This window comes from Canis lupus, chromosome 14 (assembly GCF_048164855.1).
Source record: "Canis lupus baileyi chromosome 14, mCanLup2.hap1, whole genome shotgun sequence".
NCBI lineage: Eukaryota > Metazoa > Chordata > Mammalia > Carnivora > Canidae > Canis > Canis lupus.
This window is the reverse complement of record NC_132851.1, coordinates 39,069,717-39,080,532: the sequence shown is the minus strand read 5'-3', so window position 1 is coordinate 39,080,532 and position 10,816 is coordinate 39,069,717.

Sequence of the window (10,816 nt, the reverse complement as noted above, 5' to 3'; positions counted from 1 at the left end):
TCCGGGAAGAGTGCGGGAGCTGCCAGCCCCTTCTGGCCCGCACCCCACAGCCAGCGGCAGCTGAGCCCAGTGAGGTTGGTGGCTGGACCCTGTCCCGGGCACCCTGGGGCCTGGCCGGCCTCCCAGGCTCCCTCCAGGCCGGCAATGGGCATACAGGCCCAGAGCCCAGCAGGGGCGGCCCCAGGCCCCTCCTGTGGGTGGGCCAGCCTGAGGTGGCCAGCCAGCCTGACCCCTGCTCCCATGGCCCAGGCACCTGCTCCCGCAGCCCGCCCGTCCGCCCGCCCACCAGCGCTGGGGGAAGGCCTTGTGGCTGCCCCTCCCTGCTCAGGAAGCCACCTCCCTCGGGCATGTTCCGAGTCCGAAATGACATCCTTCCCAAACAGTCCTCCTGGGGACCCATGGGGGGGCTGCCCTCAGAGGCCCCCAGCCCAGAGCAGGGTGGAGGAGCCTGCAGACCCAGGGCCCGTGATTGATGGAGACCTGGGGGGCTCAGCACGCACTAAGCTGGGCAGACGAGAAGCAGCTGTCAGCACCTAATGGGCCCTTGACAAATAGGACGGGGTGCCGAGGGAGCTTCCTATCCGGCCCTGCCCCCGGCAGGGCCCCAAGGGCAGGCGGTTCCAGCCCGGCGAGAAGGGGTCCGCACGGGGTTCGCCCTGGACTGGACACCACGGGACGGGGCCCCACACCCCCTCCCCAGTTCTCTGCCGGGTTCTAGAGGTCCTGGGGGGAGGCGGGGGGCTGGGAGCAGAGGGCTAGGTGCCTCCCCACCCCCAGCCTCACAGGGGGATGCTGAGCTCAGCGCTGGCTGACCTAGGGCTTTAGGGACCATTAAAAACGCTCTGGGCTGCTGGCCGCCCGGAGACATCAATTTGCTGCCGCCACCCGCCGCCCAATAGTTCCCGGGGCCCCTCCTCTGCCCTCCCCCCCCTGCCCCCCTGCCCTCTGGGCCTGACCCGCAGGCCTGAGCCGGACACCTGCCGCCTCCCTGTGGCCCAGGGCAGGTGGCAGGTGCCCACTCCGGCAATTGCTGTGGCCCCGGGGCGGGGTGGGGTCGCCGTTGAACACTGGGAAGATGGGAAAGTTCTGGAGCTGGACAGGGATGAAGCTCGTAGGGCCCTGTGAGTGCGCTGAGTGCCCTTGCGCTGTGCACTTAAAAAAGCTTAAGACAGGGGACAGGGGGTCCCTGGGAGCTCAGCGGTGGAGCGTCTGCCTTCAGCCCACGGCGTGACCCCGGGGTTCCAGGATCGAGTCTCGCCTCGGGCTCCCCGCAGGGACCCTGCTTCTCCCTCTGCCTCTGCTTCTCTCTCTGTGTCTCTCATGAATAAATAAATAAAATCTTAAAAAAAAATCTGCCGTCCTGTGTCTCACCCCCTCCAGGCCCTCCCAGGCCCAAGGCCCCCGGACAGGCAGGACCGGCCCCACGGGGGGCTCCTTAGGGGACCGCATCCGCCCACAAGCGTGAGACTCTGGGGTCCTGGGGGGTGGTGCTCAGGCCTGGGCGGACCTGGGCCGAGGATTTGGGACTGAGCAGGAGAAACTCCGTCCCAGGCTGGCCCCCCTTTCAGGGTCGCAGCTCTCGGTCCCGACGGCAGGATGCCACCAGCCTGCGGAGGGTGTCCAGGCCCGTGCCTGGAGCCATCACAGCCCGGCGGCTCTTCCAGGGTCTACGAAGCTGCTTGTTGTCCCAGGTAGGACGACAGCCACGTTCCGGGGTAACTGACCTGCCTCCTTAGGAATATTCACAACACTGGTGCCAAGGACAGGTGAATCCCAGTCCGTGCGTCACATCAGCCAGGTGGTCGCAGCTGCACACAGCTCCCGCACGGCCTCCCTCCTTCACAGGGGCACCGTCCTGCCTCTCCTCTCAAGCCCGCCATGCACCTGGGGATCAACCAGGGCAGGGGATGTGGAGGCAGAGGCTGGGCCTGCCAACCCCCCCCGGACACGGATTCCAGTCAAACCCCAACAAATTGCCCCAAATGGGCCCACAAGTGAGTGTCTAATGTACCAAGCCCTGCCCAAATGCTGTGTGACCCTGGGCAGATCTCTGAACCTCTCCAGCACTAAAGCAGAGCCTAAGGCTGCCCCACAGACCTGAGAGGCCGGGCCAAGGTTCCGGAACACCTCCCGGCTGCCCCTTCAACCTACAACCGACACAGCAGCCTTGCTGGGCCTTCTGAGGCCGCCAGGAGCCAGCTGGCCCCCCTGAACCACCTCTCCCCTGCCTTCTCCCACACCAGCCTGTTTCAAGCTTCTTCATTCAGCGCACAGAACTCTTCTTTGTTGTTTTTTTTTCAATAGGCTCCACACCCAGCACAGAGTCCAACATGGGCTTGAACCCAACATGGGGTTTGAACCCATGACCCTGAGATCAAGCCCTGAGCTGAGATCAAGAGTCTGAGACTCAACTAGCGGAGCCGCCGGGGCGCCCAGCCTACAGAGCTCCTACTCATTCTTCCAAACCCTTTGTGGCGCCTCTCCCAGGTCTCCCGTTCAGGTCACCCATCCTGCCGCGTGCTGGTCCCTGGGCAGCTCCTGTGTCCCCGGCCCGTAGAGCAGGGCGCTTGGTGACGGCCGCCCAGAAGCCCGGGCTCTCCTGTGGGGGCCAAACGTGTCCCTTGTTAGTTCATTTATTACCAGTACCCATTGCACGGATGACGGTCCACCTGGTGGCCGCGCCTCTGCTTTGGGGCGACCCTGCCTGTCCCCGGGCAAAATGGCCAGGCCAGCTTGGGGCTTGGGGCAGACATGGGGGCTTCTCCATCAGGGTGCCCTCCTCAGAATCCGGGAAGTGCCTGAGATGCCCCCGGGGAGTCAGGTCAGGCAGGGGGAGGGGCGGCACACGGGGTGGGGAGGGGCCCCTGGGCCCTGTCCCCCATCCCCCAGGGCATGAGAAACACTGGGGGCTCAGTGGGGGCCAGCGCAGCAGGCCAGAGGGGACGGAGGCGGGGTGTGGGCCTCCGGAGGCGGGGGGCGGTGGCCTACACCCTACAGCTGCCCATGGCTCTAACTGTGACCCCATTCCTCACTGGCGGTGGGCCTTTGGGGGCCTGTGGGGAGGCCGAGGGCTTTGGCCGCAGCCGCCCGCCCGGGGTGGCGCCTGGCCGGTAGCCTCGATGCAAGGCTAGCCAATCTCTTCTCGGGGTGCTCCCTGTCCTTGGGTGGAAGGCCCCACCTGCGCGGCCAGGGCTGCTCCCCAGAAGGCAGGGATGTTGTGCACACGCTGTGTGTGGAGCTCTGTCCTCTTGGGGACTGTGGGCATTGGGCCTTGCCCAGGCCGGGCTGGGTGCTATCAGGGCCATTTGGTCTCCTTGGGGACAGCCCTGTCCATGGGGGAGCTCACCCCTGCATGTCCCCACGTTATCTGGGGCGGCCTTGCTGGTTGGAACTCTCTCCAACCTGAGACGGATCAGGCCTGGGAACCCCTTTTGGGCCTGTGGGATGCTGGGGCTCGCCGTCCCTCCCACCGCAGGGTGATGCCTCAGTGGCCGGCGGTCAGCAGTCCCAAGGGAACGCAGGAGTTCTGGGAGTGAGGCCCATCGGAGGCCCCCGGGCAGCCTTGGGGTGCCCACCCTGCCAGGCCGTTGGAGGCCACCTGCGAGGTGGGTGGGGTGGTGAGGCTGGGAGCCTCCAGCTGACGCCCGCTCTGCTCCCAGGGCCGAGACCCCCGGTGGCTGAAGGGCCAGCAGCTGTCATGCCGGGCTCCCCAGGGGGCTGAGGACAGCACGCCGGATGACCCGCTATTGATGAGGCAGGGACAGGATGGGGCAGGCGGCCTGGGTCAGCAGATCTGCCCCGGCTCAGGATGTGCCCGGCCATTGATCGGATGGACGCGGGCCTGGCTGGGACCTGAGGGAGGTGGGGGCCGCCCGTGTGGCATTATCAGCGGGTAAGTACAGATGTAGAGATGACGCCCCGAGCCCCAGCCCCCACCATGTTCCACGGGGCCCACCGTGAGGGCCGGGGACGGGTCCCTGATGCTGCCCTGGCTCCATCCCGGTGGGGAGAGCTGAGGCCTGTCTGGCACTGGGAAGCCAGTGTTCCTCTGGCTGCAGTGGCCCAGCTCCCAGGCCTGGCGGGAGCCCCAGATGCCCCGGAGCACTGTCTCTGCCGGGCGGGGGGTACCCCCACCCCAGGCAAGGAATGGGACTGTAACCTCTGCACCCAGCAGCCACACTGCTGGCCTGTTCTGAGGGGCCCCCTGAGCTGGAGGGCCTGACACCCTGCATGGGCGGCTTTGGGCACCCAAGACCCCTGAGGTATCAGAAAGTACAGGCAGGACACCCGGTGGGAGCCAGAGGGAAGGGGACCCGGCTGGGGCAGCGGGAGTGCGTGCACCCAGGAGACAGCCACAGGCCACGGAGAGGGCAGAGCCGGGAGCGGAGAACCCGGGGTGGGGGGGACCCAGAGAAAGCAGGGGCCAGCAGGAGGGCAGCAGGGAGAGGGTGGGGGTGGCTTGGCCCCCACCGCTCTCAGGTGCCCCTTGGAGGTGGGACCAGGCTCAGGTCACCTTGGGCCAGCTCCCCGCTGGCCCCTCTCGAGCCGCCTGCCTTCCGCCAGCCCCAGTGATTCATGGTTGGCGCGTCGTCCACCAGATTGATCATCTGAGGCAGGTTCGCTTGATGGGGCCTGGGAGCCTCTGGAGCCAGGTGGCCAGGCCACCCGGAAAACCGCAGACGGGGCCTCGGCCCCCTGCCCACACCCACCCTCCCGCCCCCACCTATGCCACTAATGAATTGGGATTTGGTCCACAAAACCGCAGCCCGCCGAAACCGAGACTGTCTGGCTCCAGCAGGGCCGGGGAGCCGTGCCGCGGAGCCCCCTGGGCGGACTGTGCCCCCTGCCAGGCCACGGTGCCACGTGCTCACGGCTCAGTGCAGTGTCACCCCTCTGGTCTGCGGCTCTTCACGCCACCCCGTGGGAGGGCCCCTGGGTGAGCCCCCCTCCCGGCACCCGGGCTCCGAGCGGGCGGTCTCCTGCACTGAGACCCCAGCTGGCGGGTGAGCTCGGGGGTCCGTGGGGTCCCTCCAGCTGTCTCAGCCTCCCAGGACCTGGGGCCCCAACACTACCCTCCACCTGCGTCCCCAGGCCCTAAGCCCGGCTACCACACCTGCTGCAAACCCACCCGTCAGCTGTGGCCACTCTGCCCCCCACCCCGGGAGTCCGCCTGCCCCCAAGGGCCCTGCCTCTTACCTGCCAGGGGCCAGCAGCCCACCCGCTCACGGGGGCAGGGGCCAGAACTCGGCCCCCCTGGGCTGCTGGCCCCCCGCAGGGCAGGACCAGGAGACAGGATGAATGAGGGCATGAGGTGGGAAGAGACATACCCAGCATGGGAGAGCAGCACCCCAGGAGCCCCAGAGAAGAGGAGCTCCTTGTAAACTGCGGGACGGGAGGTGGGGGGGGACGGTAGACCAGAGGCCGCGTAGCTGGGACTGGGGCAAGCTGGGGCAGGGAGCCCCTAGGAGAGGGACCCGGGGGGGGGCTGCCTGCCCCTCCCCGCCCTGCCCGAGATCAGGCCCGAGGGAGGTGGGCGCCAGGGGACAGGATGGGTCAGGGTGGGAGGGCAGCTGACGGATGCAGCTGTCAGGGAGGCAGTTTCAAGGCAGGATTCCAGGAGAAAAAGAGAGAGATTTGCCAATTTAATGGAAAATCGATCGAGCGTCCGGCCGGCACACACCCTGCTCCAGGCAGAGGGGCTCCGCAGCTCACCCTGGGGCCTGCCCCTGCCTCCTAGTGGGGACGGGGTGCTCGCCAGCACCCGCCTCTGTCCCAGCCCCCAGCCCCGGCCCCACGGCCTCCGCAGAGTGACAGCGCCCAGGGCCTGCCCGCCGCTAGGCTGTGCCCAGGTCGAGGTGCCCGGGCCCGACGACCTGCTGCCCACCTGCATGTGGGGACATCAGCAGCCAGCACGGCCACCAGCCCCGTGACCACCGCCTGTACCCACCGCCTGAAACCCAGACCCTCGGGGCTGGCGCCCCTCAGCCCTGTGGCCGCCAGCATCCCTCGTACCCCGCCCGCCAGCACCCTGCTGCCATCTGTACCGCCTTCAGCACCTGGGTGAAGGGCCCCTGGGTCTGTGCGTGGGGAACCCACGGTTGAGGCAGCCTTGGCCCGGGCTGGGGCCTCCCGGGGGCTCTGGGTAGAGAGCCCTGGGCCAGCGGGGCCTGGGTGCCCGGGGCGGGGGCGGCAGGTGTCCTCTCAGAAGTAAGCGGGGGTAATGAATAATGGGGGGGGGGCGGTAGTTAACGGCAGCCATCGGATTGCGTGGCTCAGCCTGTAACCGGCACATTATGAAGCCTAATGGATTTTTGAGGCCAGATTGATTTTTCATTAATTTGGTAAAAATCTTTTTCCTCTCCCCTATAATTCTGTCTTCAAACGCTCCTCCTGACAGCTCGATAAGTCACTCGGCCTTAATGCACGTCTGGCTCGTGGTCGGTGGGGGAGCAGGGGAGCCCAGGAGGCTGGGGGGCTGCCAATCACCTCCAGGTAAATACTGCATTATGTATGGCCCCGGAGCCGCCGCCACCCCGCGGAGCCCGCCCCCAGGGTGGGCCTTGGCGTAGGAGCTGCCGGGGCCGCAGGGTGCTGACAGCACAGCCACCTGGGGCGGGGCCTGGGGTTCAGGGAGAACGCGAGAAAGCGAAACCCCACTCCCAGAGGGGGAGGCCTGCTGGCCTCAGAGGGCCCTACCGCCGCTGGGGTCTGCCCAGGACTCTGGCCCAGCCCCCGCCCACCGGCCTGGCCCTGGGCAGCCTGAGACCAGGGCCCGGCCCCGAGACCCACACCTATCGCCATCCTCCGGAGGGGCCTGGGGCCGCAGCTGAGGGCCCAGCTGACCGCTTCCTCCCACTAACCCCTCCTCTCCTCCCACCGGCTCCCCCCTCCCTCGGCAGCTCCTGTGTCCTCCCTCCGGTCAGTGCCCCTGCCCCCTCCTGCCCCCAGGTCTCCAGGTTGCTCCTGACCATCTCCCAGGGCTCCAGGTGACCCTCCCGCCCCGGGGGGCCGTGCCCAGCAGCCGGCTCCTGACTGGAGCTGACCCCATTTCAAATGCGCCTGACCTCCTGCAATCATGGTCCCAGACCTGGCCCAGGCACCCCAGAGCCTCGGCCAGCTCCTGGGGCTGATTCTTGAGGTGTGGGGGTACAGCGGAGGCGGTGGGGGGATGGAGGCCATGGGGGTGCAGAGGGTGTGTGGGGGGGGTGGAGGCCCGCCTGTCCGCTGGCCCTGGTGCGGCCTGCACGGCTGGGGGGACAGGGCAGTGGGGGGGTCCCTCCCACTCCCTGGAGCTGACCGAGTCTGCGTGCCGTCCGTCCATCAGGTGTGCAGGCTCTGACGCGGGGTCTGTGGGGCTGATGGGCAGGCTGACTCCCGGGCATGAGGGGGGCTCGGGAGGAGCCTGTCTCCTCACGAGGAATTCAGGGCATCCCCTGCAGCAGAGCTCCCATCAGCCCCTTGTCAGTTGGAGCTCAGGCAGGGAAACTGAGGCCCAGACACACACTCCCAGGTGCTTTCTCAATGGGGAGAGGGCGCCCTCCGTTCCGGGACAGGCTGTCACAGCAGAACCCTGGGCTCCAGGTGGGTGCCCCCCTCCACCAGGGGCCACCTGCCCTTGGCCTCCCACATCCCGCCTGCACTCCCCTGGGTGCAGGTGAGGAGGAGGCCCCCGCCGCAGGCCTGCTCCTCGGGCAGAGGGGAGCCAGGTGCCAGTGGGAGTCCTGGCTCCCTGGAGGGGGAGGCTGGGAAGGTGGAGGCTGTAAGGCAGGGAGAGAGCGGGAACGGCTAGGGACAGTCTCAGGCGGGGCACGGCTGGCATCTGGTCCCCCACAGTCACTGGCGTGGGAGGCAGGCTTCGGGTCAGAGGCATGGAGCTGATGGCCCCTGGGCCTGGCCTGGAAGGGGCGCGCTCCTCCGGGGATGGGAGGGAGCGGCCTCAGGGGTCAAAGATCTTCCCCAACCGGTCGGAGCTCTGGGTGCGCCTTGGTCAGCGAGAACCCGGGCAAGTCCCTGTCCTCGCCACCCTCCCGGCTGGACTGGGAGCCAAGGTGCCCCGGCCCCAGGAGCCTCTCAGCGCCCCCCAAGCAGAGGTGCGGCCGGGGTCGGCCGGGGGTTACAGGAGCACGGATGGCACGGGCGGTTCTGCTGCGGCGGACACAGGGGGGCGGCGGTCCTCTGCTGTCCCCAGGGGACTGTGGCTTCCCAGGGCCCTGAGGTGTGTGTCAGGGTGGCGGCCCGGGGCTGTCGCCTCTTCCTGCACCAGGAGGCAGATGGCCACGCAGCCAGCAGCGGGCTGGGGGACACTGGGAGGCTCTGGGCGGCCCCCCACCTGCCTCCTCGGGCTGGGAACGGTGGCAGTCTCTGGCCCATGCACTCTGTGCCCTGGCAGGGCCGCCCTCACCCCGCGGGGACAGCAGCATTGAGCTGGCACCTCCCCGATGGGCCTCCGGACGTGTCCCTGTCCTTTACCCCCCAGCTGTGGCCACACAGACAGACGGACAGAGGCAAACTCTGATCCGCCCTGGGAGCCCCTGGACCACCTGGCCGTTCTGGCTGGGCCCTTGGGGCTCCCTCCACCCACACGGGCCACCCCCCTGCCCCTCAGGGTCTGGGGCCCGCTGAGCTCCATCCCTTGCTGGCGGGCTCCGCCTTCGGGCCCAGCCCAGCCCCTCCAGCACCCAGAGAGCCCCGCGATCACCGCTACCTCCACCCAGGCCCGGGCCGTCAGCACCCCCGCTCCGCTTCCTCGGACGGTCCCACTGGGTCCGTGAGCCCACAGGGAGTTTGGGGAAGTCCACTCAGCTGTGCGCCGGGCAAGCGCACAGACCCTTGGCCTTCGGCAAGCGAGGACCTGGCCGCGGGGCTGGGGTGGGGGCAGTGGGCCGGGCAGCCCTGCGGGCCTCACGCCCCCCGCACGGCCAGGGGGTTGGGGGACTGTTCTGAGGCCCTGATGTGGCTCCACATAGGCCACGAGTGACTGCACAGTCCTGGGCCGAGGCCTCCCCGGCCACCCAGCCCCGGCCCCTCTGTGCCTGCCTCAGTCTACCCCTGATCCCCTAAGAGGTGGGGTTGGCCCAGGAGCCTCCAGCTGGGCCCGAATGAAGGCCACCCCCTGCCTGAAGGAACCCCGATGTGCCGTGACCTGCTCCCTGCCCTCGCCCCACGGACACCAGCCCTGTGCTGAGGCCACAGGAAGCACTTTGGGGACGCAGGGTGGTGTGCAAGGCAGGGAGCTGCCCGCAGCCCCGCAGCCTCCTGGAGGCGCTCCGAGGCCGCGGGGGCGGGCGGTGGGAGGCCCGCGGCCATCTCACCGCTCGGTCACTCTAGCTGGACGCCCCCAGATGTGGGTGCTCAGGCCACGCAGCCCAGCGCGCCTCCAGATGCCGGGTGTGTGTGTCTGGGGCCGCCGGGGCTGAGCCCACCCCACCCCCCGTGGGTTGCAGCCTATCCCACAGGACACACTGAGGCCCAGACATGAGGACATGCGTGAGGCTTCTACCAAACGACCATAAACCGAGAGGCTTTAAACAACAGACCTGTCTGGGCCCCAGAAGTCCGAGGTCAGTGTCTGCAGGGCCACGCGGCCCTCGGGGGCTCCCTCCTGTCCCCTCCAGCTTCTGGTGGCCGCAGCCCTGCAGCCTCTACCCTCTTCTTCGCATGGCTCCCCTCTTCTGCCTCCTGAGGGACACCAGTATTCAGGACGATATCATCCGCCTGCACTTGCTCTCCCAGGCACAGGGTTGGCACTGCTGCGTCTCCTACTTACCACCTCCCACACACCTCACTCTGGGTCCCCTGGGGCCTGGGGACTACCCTGTGGTGCTGTGTGAGCTCAGGGCATTTCACCCCCCTGTGGACTCGTGGTGTGTTCCCGGAGTGCCACCTCCCATGGCCTCAGCCCCAGGGTCAGGGTCCAAGGGAGGAGGGGGTGAGGCCACCCTCTTATCGGGGTCCCTTCAGGCTGGGCAGTGGCATCGATCTAGGCCCAGCAAGGAGGCTCCTGGACCAACCCCGCCTCTTAGGTCTTAGGGCATCAGGGGTGGGCCGGGCTGCAGTGGAAGCACCCCAGCTGAGCCGGTGAGGGTGGGGGGACCCGGAGGAGAGTGAGTGCCGCCCCCCTCCCCCCCTCCTCTAGGGCCCTGCCCCCAGCCGTGTCCATTGGCCTCCCCTGCTGCCAGGGCTCCCTTCCACCAGCCTCTGCTCACATTAATCTCCGCGAGGCTCACTGCTGACCCAAGCGAAACTGAGTTTGCCTTTCCCCCTCTCGGCAGTTTTCTGTTGGCAAAGCAAAAAGGATCACGGCGCACACTCACCCCGACCTCCCTGCCCGGGGGGACCCGCTCTGGAAAATGAGATGTCCCTGCATGGAGCATGGTGGCACACGGACGTGTCCCTGCACATGGGCCCTGCGCGGTGCTGGGCGCCAGGGAGGCGGGGGCTGCTACTCCGGGAAGTGCCCCGAGTGCTGACCCACCCTCCTCAGGGGGCACACGCGGGACCCTCCCGGGCATTCAGCCACTGAGCCCCCCATGGCGTGTCTGTGACACACACATAGGTGGTACGCTTGACCTAGAACTGGGGGTCGGGTGGGGAGCCCAGAGCCCCGGCCATGAGGAAGGCTGGGGGGCTCCAGCAGGACCAGAAAGCTGGAGAGCACAGGCGCCCCACACACCTCACAGCAGGCAGACCGGCAGGTGCACCAGGCTCACACCTGGGCACACCTGTCGGGGCACGGGCACCACGAGCCAGCCCCACTCAGGACAGCCGCTCACTGGAGGAAGGCCTTGGTCCCGGTGGGCTCTCCCGCTCATGGCCA